At 44.1% G+C, this 19,806-nt stretch overlaps 6 non-coding genes across 6 annotated transcripts; 4 read left to right on the top strand and 2 right to left on the bottom strand.

Annotated features, from left to right (window-relative positions):
- The first annotated feature begins 6,972 nt into the window (after nucleotides 1-6,972).
- Nucleotides 6,973-7,054, top strand: trnas-gga (transfer RNA serine (anticodon GGA)). Its single transcript has one exon. It is a non-coding gene; the product is annotated as a tRNA-Ser (tRNA).
- A 7,109-nt stretch (nucleotides 7,055-14,163) lies between these two features.
- LOC148636651 (U4 spliceosomal RNA) lies at nucleotides 14,164-14,305 on the bottom strand. Its single transcript, XR_015932067.1, has one exon. It is a non-coding gene; the product is annotated as a U4 spliceosomal RNA (small nuclear RNA).
- A 1,304-nt stretch (nucleotides 14,306-15,609) lies between these two features.
- On the top strand, nucleotides 15,610-15,728 carry LOC148636650 (5S ribosomal RNA). The gene has a single exon (XR_015932071.1). It is a non-coding gene; the product is annotated as a 5S ribosomal RNA (ribosomal RNA).
- Nucleotides 15,729-17,028: 1,300 nt separating this feature from the next.
- Nucleotides 17,029-17,192, top strand: LOC148636649 (U1 spliceosomal RNA). Its single transcript, XR_015932054.1, has one exon. It is a non-coding gene; the product is annotated as a U1 spliceosomal RNA (small nuclear RNA).
- Nucleotides 17,193-17,828: 636 nt separating this feature from the next.
- Nucleotides 17,829-17,947, bottom strand: LOC148636648 (5S ribosomal RNA). Its single transcript, XR_015932057.1, has one exon. It is a non-coding gene; the product is annotated as a 5S ribosomal RNA (ribosomal RNA).
- A 1,293-nt stretch (nucleotides 17,948-19,240) lies between these two features.
- On the top strand, nucleotides 19,241-19,382 carry LOC148636647 (U4 spliceosomal RNA). Its single transcript, XR_015932066.1, has one exon. It is a non-coding gene; the product is annotated as a U4 spliceosomal RNA (small nuclear RNA).
- Nucleotides 19,383-19,806: the final 424 nt, after the last annotated feature.

The raw sequence follows: 19,806 nt of genomic DNA, 5'->3' as shown, positions 1-19,806 counted from the left end.
TGATTTGGTTTAGAAATTTATTCTGAAAATACACATTCACACCTGAAAAATATGTATTTCAAATTATACATTGTATACAATCAATCAACAATCAACATATGGGCAATAATCATAAAAAACACAACTAGTCTTAAACTTCAGCTACAAATTCTGGTAATATGGCAATATACAGTATAGTAACGGCAAACACAAACTAATTACATTAACACACTAACTCAAAACCACATTTTGATTCAAATATACATTTTAAAATGTACAACTTCTATATTTCCAAGAAAAAAAATATTACAATGGAAGTTAAGACGATTTTTGTCCACTATTTGCAAACCCTGTGTAATTGTCCTAACAGTTAGAACCAAAAACCTAGTATTTTCAGTGTCCAGATCTCCTGGCCCCCTGCCTTGCATATGCATTCTTCAAGTAACACATTGCGTGCTCCTTTATTTCTTTTTCTGCTGATTTAGGGCGGGACTTCAGCACCGCAGCTAGGAGAAAATTATATAATATTACTTCCCAAATTAATGATGATTAATATCTTCTTTAGTATAATCTAAAAAATGAACGGTTTACTAAGCTCAAAGCTGAAATAAATGTATAAAATTTGGCTTGCATCATAGAAGTTGAGCAATAAAGTCTGTCCTAATTAAAGAGTACCCAAAGTTTGAAAGTACAACATAGAATAAGAATAGAGAAACGGCAAAACGATTTAGTGTCATCTTCCCCATTCACACCATTCCCCATTTCGAATGAATTCTGTATGCGTTAAAAGACAGCTATACACAGAAAACATGCAGGACACTGCTCACGATGTTTGCCGAGCCGAAACACAGTGCGTTTTTCCAAGCCATTTGACAACGCCCGCCCACTGAAAACTGCAGCAGATCGTGTAAAGACGTTCAACTTTGTAACTACTGCACGCACAGGAAGCAGAATAAATTCCTCTTTTCAAACTGTCAAAGGTTTGCTTTGCGAACGCTGCAGGACATCGCACAACCTCTTTTGAACGGGGACAAACGATTTCTTATGGGGCGCAGTAAGTACAGACGTTTAAAAAGCTCCACTATTTTTATGTGCCATTTTTTGCTTATTCACTTACTATTTTAATCAAAATAATATTAAGAAAGATCTGTATGTATTCAGATAGTATTATTATTGTTCATACTTACTCGTCAAAAGAGGATTGCTGAGATGTTTGAAAAACGTGTCCAAAATGGTGACCAACGAATACTAGCAATGCATTGTGGTATATAACCGGAAAATATGCTGGGTTCGATATTTTCTCAACGTATGCGTTTATTAATGTTGTCGATATTATGGTTGAAATTTAACATTGATAATACATCGCGGCTATGTGCCCCCTGCTATGAGCTGATGTGCAATTTTAACGCATGCAGTTAGTAAGGATCGGTCACTGTTGTATGGTATTATATACAGTATAATGACATTATGGAATAGGATGGGGACAGGCCTGGCATCACGGGGGGAGGGAGGAATGTCGCCCCTTCAGTTTTGGGCAAAAAGATGTACCTAACTTACCTAGGAGTATACGGCACTCTGCACAGTGTACGAAGTAATTTTCGCAGTAATTAATTTATTATATTTACTATATTTATTATACACGTGTAAATTAATTACTGCGAAAATAATTTACTTCGTACACTGTGCAGAGTGCCGTATACTCCTAGTTGCGGCACACACGATACATACAGTAAAAAGCCTCAGGCACTGTGTTAGATGTGTTTTCGACGTTATATATGCGTTTATTAATGTCGTCGATTTTACGGTTGCAATTCGACTTTGATTATACGTCGAGGCGACGTATATATACGTATAGCCGTATTTTCGCCGTGAATATACGTATATTCGACGAATCAGTGCCCACTGGGTAAACTCTTCAGCAAACTCTGAACCAGCTCTAAGGAAACTAATCCGATTAGACGTTACTTTGACTCATGTTTTTACGCTAGGGTTAGGGTTAGCATTCCCACGCTACTTAGACACTTTGTTTACGCTCAGTGCTTGATTTTGGGAACTTCAGGACGAGTGGGAATTTTCTCCTATCTGTCAATTCTGTTTTGTTTTGGAGACTCTTGGCTGCCTATGTTGTACAGTGCAGCGTGAAGGAAACATTTTCCAAAACTGTCAGCTCAAAAGTTGTAAGAAAACCTCTCCAGCTGCTTTAACTCTCTTCATTTTTGTCATTTAATGTGACACTCGATGTATAACTGGAGCCTCACATATGCAAATGGTGAGGCTCCAGTTCGACACCCAGTTCAATACCACTTTACAGTAAATGACAAAAGCATGGCAGACTGTGCCGGACCGGCAGATTACTTCCGCTTATTTTTACCACATTAAACAATGGAAATCCAACCACTTGCATTTGTGACACTTGATTTTGGCTGCACCTAAGACACTCTTAAATCTTCAAACACATTTCTCTTCTCCCGCAACACTCTTGTCTGTCGGCGCTATGTGGCAGCGTTGCATGACAACCCATCTCACCACGGAAAGGAACCTAACAGCTTTGGTAAGAGAGGAGAAAAGGACCTGGCCCGTACGCGGCTCAAACCCGCAACCTTGGCGTTACTAGCACCACCATCTAACCAACTGAGCTAACCGACCTCACAACAGTGGTCCTCTCTGTGCTGCAAAAAATCAAGCTCAGGGAATTTCTTTTGTCCTTTGAATAGAAAGCCGTGTAATTCAGTGTACGGGCTTTCTCGTGCAGTTTCATAGTTCTTGTAACCCAAATCCTACACTGGCCTGAAGTGCCCCCCCATTTCACAGCATTTTTCAGCTGATTTAAAATGTACCTAAAGGAGAAGCATTATTGAAGACCATCAATTACCAAGAGCTTTTGTCAAAGGTTTTGGTGGTCATTTTTAATGACCACAGAGCACTATGACCTCGGTTTTACATCTCATCCAAAAGACAGCGCCCTTTTTCCAACACAGCTTCTCCGTCACTATATTGGGACATTGGGACCCGTACAGACCTCAGAGTGAGCGCCCATTAACACCACTTCCAGCTGGAAGCTTTGTTTTTCCCTGTAGCTCACCCTCATCCTGGTACTGACATGGCTCACACCTGCTTAGCTTCAGTGGGTTTTCAGTTGCGAGTTGCAAAAGTTGGGATACAAGTGTAGCGGCAATGCTTGTTAATAAGACAGAATTAAGCGTTGGTATGCTGTCCTAAATGAAGCCCCATCTCACCCCCCATCTCTGTGGTGCAGCCACAGAGAAAGTATTCATGCAGACTGATTTAAGTTGTTTTCTTTTGATAGGGAACAGCTCCCAGACAGGGATGCACTTAGCTAAGCCTGGCTATCATGATCAATGGTCATCCATTGGCGCCTATCTGTCTAGGGAGTGCTGAATGGACATCTGGACTGCATTCTTAAGTGTCAAGAGTAAGTGACTTATATCTCACCTTGACCAACCAATCAGGGACTGGCAGGGCGTGGTAATACCACGTGGGTCTCCAATGCCCGCCAAACTCTCAACCAATCAGCACACATCTGTGTCTTGGTCAAAAAGGGAGCGCAAGCTCAGATCGGGGCTCTCCTTGGCCATTTTCGCGCATCCTCAGAGACAATCACGTGACAACTGCTGTTGTCTGCATAGGGACTTGGACTTTGTTCTAAGCGCGAGGCCAAGCATCCCGTACGTACTCAGAATTCTACTAACGTGAATGCTCCGTTTGATCAACGGCAGCCTACAGTTGGACCCTCGTCGACAACCTGAATAGCTTATTCAGAAGCAGCGCTGGACCGGGAACGAACCAGTTTCTTCCCAGGCAAAAGAGTGACTTGTGAGGACTCGCGGTCACACTCTGTGCATAGAGACTTTCTACTAGCCAGCCGGACTGCTGGTAGATCCCCTCGGAGCAACGACTGCCCTGCGCGCCGCAGTCAGATTCCTCCGCCCGTCCTACTCCGAGCTGCACCTTGACTGGTTGGCTGGTAGCCAGAGGACGCCGACACAACGCCCATTGGACAACCGCTGGAACAGAGGCTGCAACAGAGCTTGTCAGCTGGTTTGGTGTTCGTGCCGGGAAATTCCAAATCCATACACAGTGGATAAGTTAACCCCATGTTCTACATTGCGTCTCGAGAATTCAATTGTACCTCAACACAAGTTGTTATCAATTTAATTCATGAGTAATGTATTTACTTCCGAGTTTAGAGTAACAATGGGTAATAACACTGATTAGCGATTTGGTAACCGAACGATATATATTGACATATATTCTCTGTTGTGTATCTCTTTGTGTTTGCACCTCTTCGAGATTATATATCTTGTATATTGATAACCCTCACAGTAAGGTCTGCCGCTCGTATCCAGGCAGACTAGTATATGTTTGGTGCACAATTTATATTAATAAATGTATCTCGTGTATTGAACCCGTGTGTGTGCGTTGTTAGTTGTTCTGGCGATTGATTTTCTAAAAGCCCCAACGAACAACCTCGTGATTACTGCTACAATTAATAAGTGTCTCAGTAAACCCATCAAACCACTACATTTAATGGCGTCCCTGGGTGGGCGAGTTTAGAATGAAATGAGACTCAATCGCACAGAATAACTGATGTTGCTGTGAGTTCAAGTTCAGCACAGCACCGTGGCTTTTATACGCGAATACCGGGTGTGCTGATAACTGCGTAAAGAAATCCCCCTGTTTTCTAGCGTTTAGTGTAACGTGTGCTGATTGGAAATCCATCTGCTCGGGTGTTTAGATTCCATACTGTATTTTGGTAAAAGGAAAAAAAGTAATACTCTTAAAGTTTCTCTGACGTAATGACAATGGCTGCTAAAATGTCTGAAGTGGAGTCGCTTATAAGTACTATTTCTAGCGACGACAATCCTGGTTACTGGAGCGGTATCGAAAAGTTGAACTTTGATGATATTGAGAAGCTGCAAGTAGATTTAGTAGCTAAGGTAGCGAACCAGCTTAACACAGGAGGGTCTGTGAACGCAGTTCAGGTCCTATCTAGTTTCGCCTTAAATCTAGCTAAACAGCTGGAACTGTCTTTGTCCGAGCTGACAAAGTTTCAAACGCTTCAGGGAAAGCTAGAAAGATATAAGGCGGAGCGAGTTGAGTTGTTGGATATAATCAGAGAAAAGAGAGTGAAAAGTGAGGAAAGTGAAGACAGACTCAGGGAAGTTTTAGGTAAATTAGATGACCTGTCTGCTAGAGAAACTGCGGCTGAGGTAGCTAGGAGAGACCTAGAAGCGAGCTTGAAAGAAAAAGAAAAAGAAATCACGGCCGTCTCCCTGCCCACGGAGAAACTGTAAAAATTAACCTCCACTCCCTGAGGCAGTTAGCCAAAGATGTAGAAAGGTTTGACCCGACAGTGTCAGGGAATAATGTGGAGACCTACATTGATGAGCTGAGATATACTTTGCAGTTTATGCCCGAAGCGTCCGAACAGGAAAAGGCTATGTTAGTAAGGAAAACTACCAGCCGAGCGGTCCACGAGTGGATGTCTAGACAAGGACCTGAGGTCTGTAATAGCTTTGAGGAGCTGTGTCAGGCAATGATCGGAGAATTTTCGGCTTTTATAGATCCCATATCTGCCGTGGCCACAGCGCACCATATTAAGCACGAAAAAGCTGAAGCCCCTCGCGACTATTACCCCTATTATATAATATTTTACTATTATATAACTTGTAAAATATTACCCCCGGTCCATTCTCTTCCAAAAGTGAGAAACACCTGTTTTCTACATTTTGTCTGTTTTAAAACCATATCTCTTTAAACCAAACCAAGAGTTTGTCTTTTGCACTGATATTCTGATTCATTTCAATTTCAAAGAAAAAAAAAACATTATCTTCCAAAGCATCATAAAATTGTCTATTCTTCCAGACTCTACTTCTCTCTTGTAGTAGTACAGCAGACCTTTCCAGGTGAGCAGATCACAGAGTCCGAAATATGCTTCCTCCATCAAGCAAAGTACCTGAACATGACTCGGTCTTCATAAAAGCGCCCCTGTAATAAAGAAATTAAATCCAAAATCAAGAGGGCAGTTGCCTACTGAAGTTCAAGAAGTCATCAATTTTAACCTAGCAACACATTAAAGGCTGCATCTATACAAGTATGATTCTAGAAATGCTCACCAGATTACGTTTTAAGAAGGAACTGCGCCTCAGGTTTCGCCGAGATCTTAACTCGGATGGCAGGATTCAGAGTCCGGAGTGTGGACTGATGGAGCACGGAGGGTCCATATACTGTGGATCCCTCAGTGATCTTCCGCGTATTCAAACCGCCAGCGTGTAACTCCCCTGTCCCCGTGACCTCATTGCTCTGCTCTCACCTCTGTGCAGCCGAGCCCGACTCATGATAAAGTGGAAAAAAATATGCCCCCAACGTGAGATTTAATTTAGATTTCACAGATGCGCAAGGAAGAATGTTGGGGGTGCACACTTCAAGGTGCCTTACAGCTGTAGGGAGTGATTCGAGACGATTCGTGGCGTGCGCTCGTTCCCATATACCGTACGCCCCGGGCTGCAGTGCTAGGATGACATACAATACCGCTTGGGCACGTAACGGCCTTACATGCAAGTGTGGGACGTGAGGGTTTTCGTTTGTTCGTTTTGTTTTGCTCTGCTTTGCTTTGTTTTGCTTTCCATCGCGTTGGTAAGAGCGTAAATAAAAAGGCGATTCCTGCGTCTACCACTAATGTAAGAGCTATTTCAAGTGCGACGTGGTGCGGCTTTTCAAATGCTTGTGGGCATTTCTCTGTTGTTGATTCTTTTTTTGTGTGTAACAAAGTGGCATTTTCATGTCCGGACGGGGAGACTTTATCATTCCGACATGAAGCCACCCTTAAGTCCTCTGAGGCGTGTCTGTCTGCAAGGCTTGTATTTTGGAAATGTTTTTTTTAAACGGAGAATGACTTTGAAATAGGCTTCCGCCGGCGCCTCGCGATCCAGGTAAGATTGTAGCAAGAACGCAGCGGCAGTGGGGCTTGCTGTAGTCGTGGCCGAGTGATTAAAGCGATGGATTGGAAATCCATTGGGGTCTCCCCGCGCAAGTTCGAATCCTGCCGACTAGGTTGTCCGCCTCCAGTCCTTGTGTTCCGGCGCAAGGAAAGAAGCGTGCCTCTTTGCTGTTCCTGGTGGTTTTAAAACGCCAAATCGCTTGTACCCGCTGCCTTGGAAATAAATTCTTCAGCATCCGCGAATGCCTTTTTGCAGCTAAATGACGGTGTAAGTGTGTTTAGCCAGCGGGACTGGCTAGAGACGTAACTAAAGAGACTTGACGAAAATCAACTTAAGGAGATTGGAAAATATAAGAGCGTCTGAAAGTATAAGTACAGTACAGGTGGACGTAAAAGTAGTTAGATAAACAGTGTTTGTATTTTTATACAATTAGTTGCAATAGAGGAAACAATTTGGGTTTATTCGAATGTCTCAGACATGCTGAAACGCTGTAGGTTTAGAATCGAGACTGGGGAGAATAACGTCTTGTGAGAAGATCTGTTTACCTAACGATTAGATCCTGTAAATCCCTTGTACCCTCCCTAAGTCTGTCCCAGTCCAGTGGATAAAAATGTACTGTTAATGGAGTGTTGGTTTCTCTGTTATGGGATACTGGAGCACTACTGTCATGCTTGTTTCACTCCTCTGTTCAACAGTGTGCTATAGAGTAATGTATATGGGGAGACGGCAGGAGGCCACAGGAGTATTGGGGCAGCAAGTTTTACTTGCCGAGTACCAGATTTTAATGGGTGGTTTTATCCCAGATCTATTGGGTTGGAATATTATGCATTACAAAGAATGACTATCCAGAACAGGGTATCACGTGGCTTCAACTGACTGTGATCACTCAGTATGTTGATAGTATTCTGAGTGCTTCCCCTGACGAGGAAACCCACAAGTCTGAGTTGCTTCAGCTTTAGAGTGTCTAATAGAAGCAGTTATGATAAGGCCCTTTTGTGTCTAGCATTGTGAAATTTTAACAGGGCTTGGGTGCAATGTTTTTACAGGGTGAGCACAACTCTTAACAGATCTGCTTAAGGGGGGAGTGCAGTACAAGGACAAGATTGCCTTGGTTCCCGCAACAAAAGCCGCCTATAATAATTTGAAACAAGCTCTCTTACAGGTGCTGAGACTGGGGTTTCCTCAGATGGATCAACCATTCCTTTGTATGTAAGTGTGGACAAAGGGTTACTGTATATGTATATAATGTATGTATTTGTTGCATGTAGGCCACAATTCTGGATGGCTATGGAGAAATAGGATTCTCTCACAACGGCAGGGACTCCAGTTAAGAATACTAGGCTTGTCTCTGAACTGATTTGTAGTTTTACAGCTGCCGACAGAAGCAGCTTGAGTAAGGTGTAAATAACACAATAAATAAAGAATTCCAGTAACTCAAGGTAACAACCATGCAGATGCAGATGCCAGATGAGCTGCACTGGGAGAGCGGGAGTCTGAGACCCCTGTGAAACCTCTATTGGGGAAAGGGGAGAATTCAGGTTGAGGCCTTTAATAGATGTTTAATAGTGGTTAGAACAAATGTGTAAAGAATGTGGGGTTGTATGATGATGTGATGTGGGCTGGCACATACCCAAGTGTATGACAAAGATGATCCCAGGGTATGGACTGCCCTGCCCCTTGGATACTGATCTAGGGGCAGACTACACTGGGAAGGTGTGCCAGGCTGTAATTGCCTCACTAGGGGTAAGTTGGAAGTCACATTGCCCCAATCACCCACAGTCTGAAAGACCAACTAAGGAAATATCAACTGAAGGGACACCGTGGGTAGATAACTCTCTATTAAAGTGTTGTAGGTTTGTTAACTGAAGCGGTGCACAGGGCTTGTGAACAGGTGCCGGACGCTTGGGGACCTCCAGCAGAGGGGAGACACGACCGGATACCTGGCGAGTGGGTGTAGGTGAAGAAGAGATACCCTGCCAGATGTTGCAATCCTGCTGGGAGGGACCATATCAACTGCCACCAATTACTGATTGTGCCATCTGAGTGACAGGATGAGATCGCTGGATCCGCGCATCGCACTTTCACTGACCCACGGCACCAGAGACTGAGTGAACAGAAAGAAGGATGTTGTTACCGTTTCTGTGTCTGATGCTTCCTAAGACCAACAGTGTGCTTGTTAGGCCTGAGGAGCATTACTGGGGATATGGTATCAATACATTCCGGGTGTTGGGATATCTATCAGGGTAATACATTTCTAATTGGACTATAAATAATGTCATATAGTCTGCTTTAAAACTGATGTTTTCAACTCTATTGTAGAGATTCTAGAATCAACTAATAGAGAATTGAAATAAAAAAGGGCATAAGAAGACATTACCAAGAACGACCACAAGATGGAGATATTGTCTAGACATTACCAACAACGACCACAAGATGGAGATATTGTCCAAAGAGGCAAGAAGGGCAAAGCCGCGAAAAGGTAAAAGCATTTTTTGAAAGAGATTGCTGTCAGAATGCACATCCGTATCCCAAACAGAATCTCTAGTAGAATATGATCATTTGTGAAACAGGCAAATGAGTGTCTGCTACAATATGATTGCTACATATCTGCATTTGTTGGTTTTTAAGGAGTAAGAGTGCAGGGGGTTTAAACCTGCGATCCAGTGTGTTGAAGTATTTCACAACACTACCCCTAGCACATCTGGAAATAAATCCTCATAAGTGCAAACACATCCTAAATACAGTGTTCCTGCACCTTTGACCTCATCCAGAATGTATCGTTTTTTGAAAGGGATTGCTGTCAGAATGCACAACTGAATCCCAAACAGAATCTCTAGTCAAATATGATCATTTGTGAAACAGGCAAATGAGTCTCTCAGGTGCCCATTGCTCATTTTCAGACACATTTATGCAATACTTTCACCATGCGTTGAGCAATAGGGATTAAAGATACCAGAGGTAAGGTTTAAAAGTGATTCTGAGGTGCAACACATCAGCGATACAGCTAGGCATCTGAAATGCGGGGTTTGAGAGCCCTTCAGGGAACACCTTACCCTAAAGGTACCAGAAGTCCACTAGTATAAGCATTAAGTCACTGTCACCCCTGTTACAATGTGATTGCTACATATCTTCATTTCTTTGGTTTTTAAGTAGTAAGAGTGCAGGGGGTCTAAATCTGCGATCCAGTGTGTTGAAGTATTTCACAACACTACCTGTAGCCCGTCTGGAAATAAATCCTCATTCTGATTATTGACCTGGGCATGTACCAATAAATCACTGAGCATATATATATCACTGTGTTGAAGCTAGAGACCTGTATGTAATAATATGATGCTAAAATGTTATTTTCACATATATTAATGTAATAAATGATTGCTTATGCTTTATAAACAAATCTAATTAAAATAAAAGCTAAAGTTTTGTATTTATCTTGTACCATAGAACATGATTTTCTTTGTATTTCAAGCCCACAAAGTGTCCAAATGACGCACTACATGATATAAAGAAGATTATCACATGCATATCAGTATTATCTTTCTTATGAAAATGCATTCCTTTCATTATCTTTTACTTTTTAAAATGAACTCAAGTTGTGTATAATGTAATAATTTAAGTAGAATAGATTCTAATAATAAAATGATCCAGTGTGTTGCTCTACTACACTACTTCACTGCTCTATGCCGTCTGGAAATAAATCCTCAGACTGCTTACTGCCCTGGGCATGTACCAATGAATTACAGGAGCACATCTATTTATCACTGCGTTGAAGCAGGAGACACATAGTCTCTGCAAACACATCCTAAATACAGTGTTCCAGCACCTTTGACCTCATCCAGAACGTATCATTTCTTGAAAGGGATTGCTGTCCGAATGCACATCTGAATCCCAAACAGAATCTCTAGTAAAATACGATCATTTGTGAAACAGGCAAATTACTGTCTCAGGGGCCCATTCCTCATTCTCAAGACACATGTATGCAGTATGTACACCATGCATTGAGCAATAGGGATTAAAGACACCACAGGTAAGGTTAGATGTCATGTTCTATGATCATTTCTTTCAGCATTAGGGACTAAATATACCAAACGTATGATGCTAAAATCCTGAAAAAAGGATGTGCTCCATCTCGGCAGTAGATTGGATTCCAAAACTGATTTGGGTCAATATACATTACCTTTGAAGATAAGGTACAGTCTACTGTAGGGAACCATCAACTTAGAAAGCATTGGCCTTCCCTGGGGGTCAGGTAGGTGCAAAAGATAAACCTTTATCCTATCTTTATCTTAAGATAAGTGGCCAAGCAGTATTTTTCCAAGTTTCACCAAGCTCATCATGTTGCCATAGTAGAAAAAGTTCTATAAAATGTTAAATAACTTTAAAAAAAGCATCTTGGTCTTTCAGTACTGTACAAGGTGAATTAAACTGTCCCTGGTAATAAAAAGTAATTAGAAGCATCCCAGAAACTTTATCTCTAGAAACATTAGCTGTTTTATATCATGTAATTTAGTGTGATGTTGTCAGAATTCAAGGACATTATCACACACAGAAATTGGTTCAGTTAAATCTAAAAAACGCAGCTAAACATGGGTTTAAATGTAAAATAGAAGTCTTACCTCTTGTCAAAAGATTTAATTCAAGAAGCGATGTAATAAATGATTGCTTATGCTTTATAAACAAATCTAATTAAAATAAAAGCTTAAGTTTTGTATTTATCTTGTACCATAGAACATGATTTTCTTTGTATTTCAAGCCCACAAAGTGTCCAAATGACGCACTACATGATATAAGGAAGATTATCACATGCATATCGGTATTATCTTTCTTTTAAAAATGCATTCCTTTCATTACCTTTTACTTTTTAAAATGAACTCAAATTGTGTATAATGTAATAATTTAAGTAGAATAGATTCAGGTAGGAAATATAGAGTCATGATGTTTATGGCTGACATCATTTCACATGGGTGAATTTTAAGCTAAGAAATAAAAACATTTACAATGAAGATACCATTGCTTAATTTTTAATGCGTTTAAAAAATAAATACCTCCTGAGAATAATTTGCCACTCCCAGATCCTTGGTAAGGTACTGTTTGAATCCAATCAGGAGAGGAGCATCCAGGGAGTGCTTTCTATAGAGTCCAGCTTGGGCCACTCTCTTCCGGCCTGCTGATACTTTTTAACTACTCAGGGCCTGTAAGGATATAAAACACCGGTTTAAACATTTTATACCTATAAGACAAATTAGAATTTTAGTAAAAAATAGATACATCTGAAAAATAAAAAGTCTTACTGCTGATAGAGTTCTTCAGAGCTCACATCTTCCCCTTCCTTATCCGCTTCTGTTTCAGTTTCTAGAGCAGCCTCTGGCATCTCTTCCTCCTGGACTGCGGCCTCTTGCTCAGGGCCGCTGGAATGCAGGTATATTCTTTTCAACATGCTTTTACATAATATGTTGTAACAATGATTTCAAAAAGAAACTACAGAAGCCTTACAGATTAAAAATATCTCACCTTGCCAATGTGTCTTCAGGCTTCCCATGTACAAAAAGGCCCAAGGACTCTAGCAGTCTTACAACCACTATCCTGTTTGCCTCACCAGACACGATCTCTATTCTGTGGTAATCCACGATAACCCCATTCTTCAGGTGATTCATCATGTCCTCCCTCGCCTGTTGAGAGGCCATCCTGATCTCTTCTGCCGTGGCGTGCTTCATACACGCCCTCTTCAAGTGAACAGGAAGCTGATCAAGAGTATTCAGGCACATCTTGCACACCAGGGGAATCCTCGCGGGTTTCCTTTGAAAATAAATAATACCATCTGTGTATAGAAACAAGCTAAGACTGATTTCTTAAATTATCCTTAATTTTCTCTCTCATAGTTTGAGCATAATGATTTTATTGCATTTATATAAGAATTGCTCATTGCTCCAAAATAAATAATGGTTTCATAAAAAAGTGAGCACTTACTTGGTCTCAGTCACAGACTTTCCAATAGAAGCCATTGTGGAGTTCAGCAACTGCAGGTCCTAGAAGTGGGGAAGGAATTTTAAAAGAGAAATTGAATTACAATACAGAAGGAATGGCTGAGGGATCACTGAAATATATATATACAAATTCCAAAGACTGAGTCCATATAGAAACAACTACCTTTCATTTTCAGTATAAGAAAAAAAAAACATTATCTTCCAAAGCATCATAAAATTGTCCCTTCTTCCCCGTGACCTCATTGCTCTGCTCTCTCCTCTGTGCAGCTGAGCCCGACTCACGGTAAAATGGAAAAAAATATGCCCTCGACGTGAAATTTACTCTGGAGCGAGCCAGTGTTGCGCATAGCTGCCTTCAAAGCAGTTGACCCAGGTTCGATTCCCGGCCAATGCAGTTGCAAATGTTTTCAAATGCTGTCATGAGCCTTGGATTGTGACTAGCAAAGCGAAGCCTTTTGAAAGAGCTAAAGCACTGCAAAACGGAATTGAAGGAGAATCTTACAGGGGATTCTGAGCAGTGTCTGCATACATGCAGTCAGATAAAGGTGCTGAAAGCTTGAGCTACTCTCAATGTCATGCTGCCCTTCCCCGGAGTAAATCTGTTACATTGAAAGAATGCTTCTGGCAGGTTCAAAAAGGGACCCTTGTTAATTGGAGAAATCAATGATTTCGAATGAATTCTGTACGCGTTAAAAGACAGCTATACACAGAAAACATGCAGGACACTGCTCATGATGTTTCCCGAGCCGAAACAGAGTGCGTTTTTCCAAGCCATTTGACAAAGCCCACCCACTGAAAACTGCAGCAGATCGTGTAAAGACGTTCAACTTTGTAACTACTGCACGCACAGGAAGCAGAATAAATTCCTCTTTTCAAACTGTCAAAGGTTTGCTTTGCGAACGCTGCAGGACATCGCACAATCTCTTTTGAACAGGGACAAACGATTTCTTATGGGGCGCAGTAAGTACAGACGTTTAAAATGCTCCACTCATGCCGACGATGCAGCATGAAGAAGCGCAACCTAACGTTTGACAGACAAAAGCCAGGCGCCGCTACGAGCAATATGAAATCATACTGACAGCACACGGCGTTTCGCGCTGACACAAAAGTAATCTCGACAGACGCTGTTCTCTGCATAAAGCTGAAAGAGCTAAAGAGCGTTTCTGTTGACACGTAACAAGCTCGTTTCTTTCTACCATGATATCACCATGACCAAATCTGTCTTTAAACACCTTGCTCAGTCTCTGACGAGACTGTCAAAAATTGCTTTCGCCGATTGTATTGCAAACCGGCGGAAGCGGGGTATTGGGAAAAGTTTTCAACTAGCAATAATCGCGCCTCGGCTAAACCTCACAGGCTACGATACTGCCACTGCGCAAAGCTGACGGTTGCCAAGCAACCGCGGGGATTCTATGGAAATCGTTATCGATCGTCTCATGGCATGTCGTTGCTATAACGCTTCATATTTGTCGTCTTCTTCTTCTTCTAGCTTGAGGTTTTGAAGAATTTCATGACAGACAAGGGCTCCGTTGGGAACAAAGGGCGTTGTGAGAAAACCGTTGCTTATTTTCAGCAGCAGAAATACAACCCTTTAAATAAAAGATGACAGAACAATGACGAAGGTCATGCCGGGAGGAACTCATGCACTATAGAGGAAAGGGGGCGGGCACGTACAGTTCACATTCAAGCCACAAGTACTCTTCTTGGATGTTGCACAAACAAATCCTAACGTCTTGAAAGCATTGCAGCATGTTTGTGTCCCACTTCCCGTGGCTGCGGGACGACTGACAAGAACGGACAAACAATCTGTGGCGTTTAGCGTGACATAGTCTTGCAGGCATCGTGCTGTCTCACTGCAATACTATACCGCTGGAGGAAACAGTCCATCTGGCCATGAAACTCATTTGAACGTCTAGCTACAGCAACTAACAATATCATGATTTATTCAGGATGTGTGGAATCAGCACGTCCCGGAGACAGCTTCCGAAATCGTGAGCATTCTCTGGTGGTAGGGGCGTTCAAGATGGCGCTCAGGTGGGAGGTAAAGTTTAGTTGTTGGGGAGTTTTTTTGAGTTTTTCATGACCTGAATGTTAATTTTTGCTTTTTTTGACTACAGAAAAATAAGGACTTAACACTAGTTGTTTAAACTTCAGTTATAATTGAAAGAAAAAAAAAACGATTTTTTTAGGGTTAACCCTTTTATGTTTAAAAAGTCCGATATGAGTAACACTGGGAAAAGAAAAGAGAGTGCTGGGTCTTCGAAGGAGAACTCTAAGATACCTCAATCGTATATGTATAGCACTACAAAAAAATCGATGGCAACTAAAGGGAAAAGTGAAGCAGCTGCAGGGGCAGCAAGAGGGCGGAGGCGCCGCGCGCCCGGCCGACGTGTTGGACCGGTGCGCTTTACGTGCTGAAATAAACACGCGACAGCCCCGAAATGTTTCCAGAGTGCTGTGCACTGAAGACTTGCCTGGTGCTCCTCCGTGCAGATTGTTTGTCCTCCTCCAGTGCGGGACGAGCCAACACAAGGGAGCGCATTCGCCAACATCCAGGCACGCAATGCGATTTGGAAAGCAGCTCCTTTCCAAAGAGTTGCACACGAACGATCCTTCAGTCCCGCTCGGGGGGCACGGAACCCCCGCCACACACAGCTTCAAGTAGCGAGTCAGGCGCCGGGGCTTTCGCTTACGGCCACACCACCCTGAACACGCCCGATCTCGTCTGATCTCGGAAGCTAAGCAGCGTCGGGCCTGGTTAGTACTTGGATGGGAGACCGCCTGGGAATACCAGGTGCTGTAAGCTTTTGCTCTCCCGGCCAGCAGGGGTCGCCGTTGGTGCCGTAGGCTTTGGGAGGAAAACCTGCAGGATGGAAAGGTGATCTATAGCCTCATCTCTAGAGATGTTTTGTTGCTGTGGCATGTGTGTGACCCATATTCAAAAAAAAAAAACCCGTCTGTAAAACGAATATCGAAGCTGCCTCTAAATCTGCAAATGAGTCGATAAACCACTCGTTTTTCGTATAACTAGACATTTATTCATTTGTTACCGATTTCATTCATTGAGCCCTGGGGTTTCCTAATGGCCAAGGAGGGTCGGGACCTCGGTTTGACGCCTCCCCCGAAGGACGGCGCCTGTTTGTGCAGCAGAGTGTCGCCATCAGGAGGCTGGGGCGTAAGAGAGCCACACAGCCCGCAGGGTGAGCGCTCCCTACTGGTCCCAGTCACACCTCTTGCAGGAGCAGCAGCAACCGGAGCTTTTCCGGGGTGGAATCTCCCATCCGGGTGCCGGCCAGGCTCACACCTGCTGGGCTGCCCCGGGGGTGAGCCCAGTCGAGAGTCGCAGGGCCAGATCTAGTCACCGGGGAGAAACGATACAAGTGAAGGATTGCTCGGCTCTCGGCACTTGAAAAGACCGACAAATGTCTCGTTCCCGCCGGAGCTGAATGTACCCGCATGTGTGGTGTCGTCTTCTTCCCCCGCCCCTCTGTGTTTGCTGTATTGTCTCTGAAGCCGGCCCCCCCGAGACGAGACGGGCTGTTCCTGTGCCCCAATTAACACTTTACAGGTGCCATTCCCCGGCATTGTGGCCATTGGAGCCCCGACGCAGCTAATGCGGAGCACTTGTTGGACTGGCATCGAAAGGACGTGTGCGCACGGAGCGAGCCTTCCCTGCGGCAGAGCGCGGGAACTTTCTCCCCCCCTCCCGCTGCAGGAGTTGTGTGCACTGCAGCGGTGCCGAGAGAAAAGCACAGAAGGCAGCAGGCTCTGGAGAGCAGGTAAGAGACGGAGCCTTGTGGGCAGGCAAGCAGGCCCGTTTTTTGGAAATTGCTGAAAAGGTTTGTTCGGTGTGTGGCAGGCGCACGTCGCAATGAGGCCGAATTGCATCCCGGGACATGCTGCGAATGCGCAACGGCGACTGCAGATGTGTAGTTAACGGCGCGCTCGTTTTCTCGTTTTGCCCACACTTTTGAGTGTTAGTGTGGCGTGTGAGTGTGTGAAAGAGTGGGCCCAGCAGGAGGCGGTGGCGTGCAGGGCGAGGAGGTGGCCTAGGCTGCGCGATTTGTGCTGTGGGTGCGGGCCGCTTGCAGGGGCCTGTTTAACTCATACTTACCTGGCAGGGGAGATACCTTGATCAAGAAGGAGGTTCACCCAGGGCGAGGCTCGGCCATTGCACTCCGGCTGTGCTGACCCCTGCGAATTCCCCAAATGTGGGAATCTCGACTGCATAATTTCTGGTAGTGGGGGACTGCGTTCGCGCTCTCCCCTGATGTGCTTGGTCCAAAATCAGATACGGGAGGGTTAGGACACCACGAGCTGCGTGGCTGCGGAAGGATCCCGGTTCGACAGGAGTGGACGCCGCTGCTGGTTCTCGCTGGCTTTTAGTTAGGGGTCCGGAGAAGCATCTCAAGCTAGTTCCACTACTCCTTCCGGACGTTCATTCCCTTTTCAAAGTCAGTCGTTTTGCTGTAGTCTGCGTTCTTTAGGCTGATTATCGAGGTTAGCCTTTATTTGGTCATGGGGGGCCTCGGTACTGTATGCTGAGTCTAAAGACAGTTTCACCCGTTTTCTGATTGCTCGGTTCTGTACCAGTGCAGACATGTCAAACAGTGAATGGCTGTACCTCTATTGTATTCGTGCTCAATGAATGAAATCGGTAACAAATGAATATATGTCTAGTTATACGAAAAACGAGTGGTTTATCGACTCATCTTCATTTGCAGATTTAGAGGCAGCTTCGATATTCGTTTTACAGACGGGTTTTTTTTTTCGAATATGGGTCACACACATGCCACAGCAACAAAACATCTCTAGAGATGAGGCTATAGATCACCTTTCCATTCTGCAGGTTTTCCTCCCAAAGCCTACGGCACCAACGGCGACCCCTGCTGGCCGGGAGAGCAAGAGCTTACAGCACCTGGTATTCCCAGGCAGTCTTCCATCCAAGTACTAACCAGGCCCGACGCTGCTTAGCTTCCGAGATCAGACGAGATCAGGCGTGTTCAGGGTGGTGTGGCCGTAAGCGAAAGTCCCGGCGCCTGACTCGCTACTTGAAGCTGTGTGTGGCGGGGGTTCCGTGCCCCCCGAGCGGGACTGAAGGATCGTTCGTGTGCAACTCTTTGGAAAGGAGCTGCTTTCCAAATCGCATTGCGTGCCTGGATGTTGGCGAATGCGCTCCCTTGTGTTGGCTCGTCCCGCACTGGAGGAGGACAAACAATCTGCACGGAGGAGCACCAGGCAAGTCTTCAGTGCACAGCACTCTGGAAACATTTCGGGGCTGTCGCGTGTTTATTTCAGCACGTAAAGCACACCGGTCCAACACGTCGGCCGGGCGCGCGGCACCTCCGCCCTCTTGCTGCCCCTGCAGCTGCTTCACTTTTCCCTTTAGTTGCCATCGATTTTTTTGTAGTGCTATACATATACGATTGAGGTATCTTAGAGTTCTCCTTCGAAGACCCAGCACTCTCTTTTCTTTTCCCAGTGTTACTCATATCGGACTTTTTAAACCTAAAAAAAAATCGTTTTTTTTTTCTTTCAATTATAACTGAAGTTTAAACAACTAGTGTTAAGTCCTTATTTTTCTGTAGTCAAAAAAAGCAAAAATTAACATTCAGGTCATGAAAAACTCAAAAAAACTCCCCAACCACTAAACTTTACCTCCCACCTGAGCGGCATCTTGAACGCCCCTACCACCAGAGAATGCTCACGATTTCGGAAGCTGTCTCCGGGACGTGCTGATTCCACACATCCTGAATAAATCATGATATTGTTAGTTGCTGTAGCTAGACGTTCAAATGAGTTTCATGGCCAGATGGACTGTTTCCTCCAGTGGTATAATATTGCAGTGAGACAGCACGATGCCTGCAAGACTATGTCACGCTAAACGCCACAGATTGTGTTTGTCCGTTCGTGTCAGTCGTCCCGCAGCCACGGGAAGTGGGACACAAACATGCTGCAATGCTTTCAAGACGTTAGGATTTGTTTGTGCAACATCCAAGAAGAGTACTTGTGGCTTGAATGTGAACTGTACGTGCCCGCCCCCTTTCCTCTGTAGTGCATGAGTTCCTCCCGGCATGCCCTTCCTCATTGTTCTGTCATCTTGTATTTAAAGGGTTGTATTTCTGCTGCTGAAAATAAGCAACGGTTTTCTCACAACGCCCTTTGTTCCCAACGGAGCCCTTGTCTGTCATGAAATTCTTCAAAACCTCAAGCTAGAAGAAGAAGAAGACGACAAATATGAAGCCTTATAGCAACGACATGCCATGAGACGATCGATAACGATTTCCATAGGATCCCCGCGGTTGCCTGGCAACCGTCAGCTTTGCGCAGTGGCAGTATCGTAGCCTGTGAGGTTTAGCCGAGGCGCGATTATTGCTAGTTGAAAACTTTTCCCAATACCCCGCTTCCGCCGGTTTGCAATACAATCGGCGAAAGCAATTTTTGACAGTCTCGTCAGAGACTGAGCAAGGTGTTTAAAGACAGATTTTGTCATGGTAACATCATGGTAGAAAGAAACAAGCTTGTTACGTCTCAACAGAAACGCTCTTTAGCTCTTTCAGCGTTATGCAGAGAACAGCGTCTGTCGAGATCACTTTTGAGTCAGCGCGAAACGCCGTGTGCTGTCAGTTTGATTTCATATTGCTCGTAGCGGCGCCCGGCTTTTGTCTGTCGAACGTTAGGTTGCGCTTCTTCATGCTGCATCGTCGGCATGAGTGGAGCTTTTTAAACGTCTGTACTTACTGCGCCCCATAATAAATCGTTTGTCCCCATTCAAAAGAGATTGTGCGATGTCCTGCAGCGTTCGCAAAGCAAACCTTTGACAGTTTGAAAAGAGGAATTTATTCTGCTTCCTGTGCGTGCAGTAGTTACAAAGTTGAACGTCT

Source organism: Lepisosteus platostomus, unplaced genomic scaffold, assembly GCF_059453375.1.
Source record: "Lepisosteus platostomus isolate fLepPlt1 unplaced genomic scaffold, fLepPlt1.hap1 Scaffold_160_H1, whole genome shotgun sequence".
NCBI lineage: Eukaryota > Metazoa > Chordata > Actinopteri > Semionotiformes > Lepisosteidae > Lepisosteus > Lepisosteus platostomus.
The sequence above is the reverse complement of the archived record's forward strand: the minus strand, read 5'-3'. Positions and strand labels throughout refer to the sequence as shown.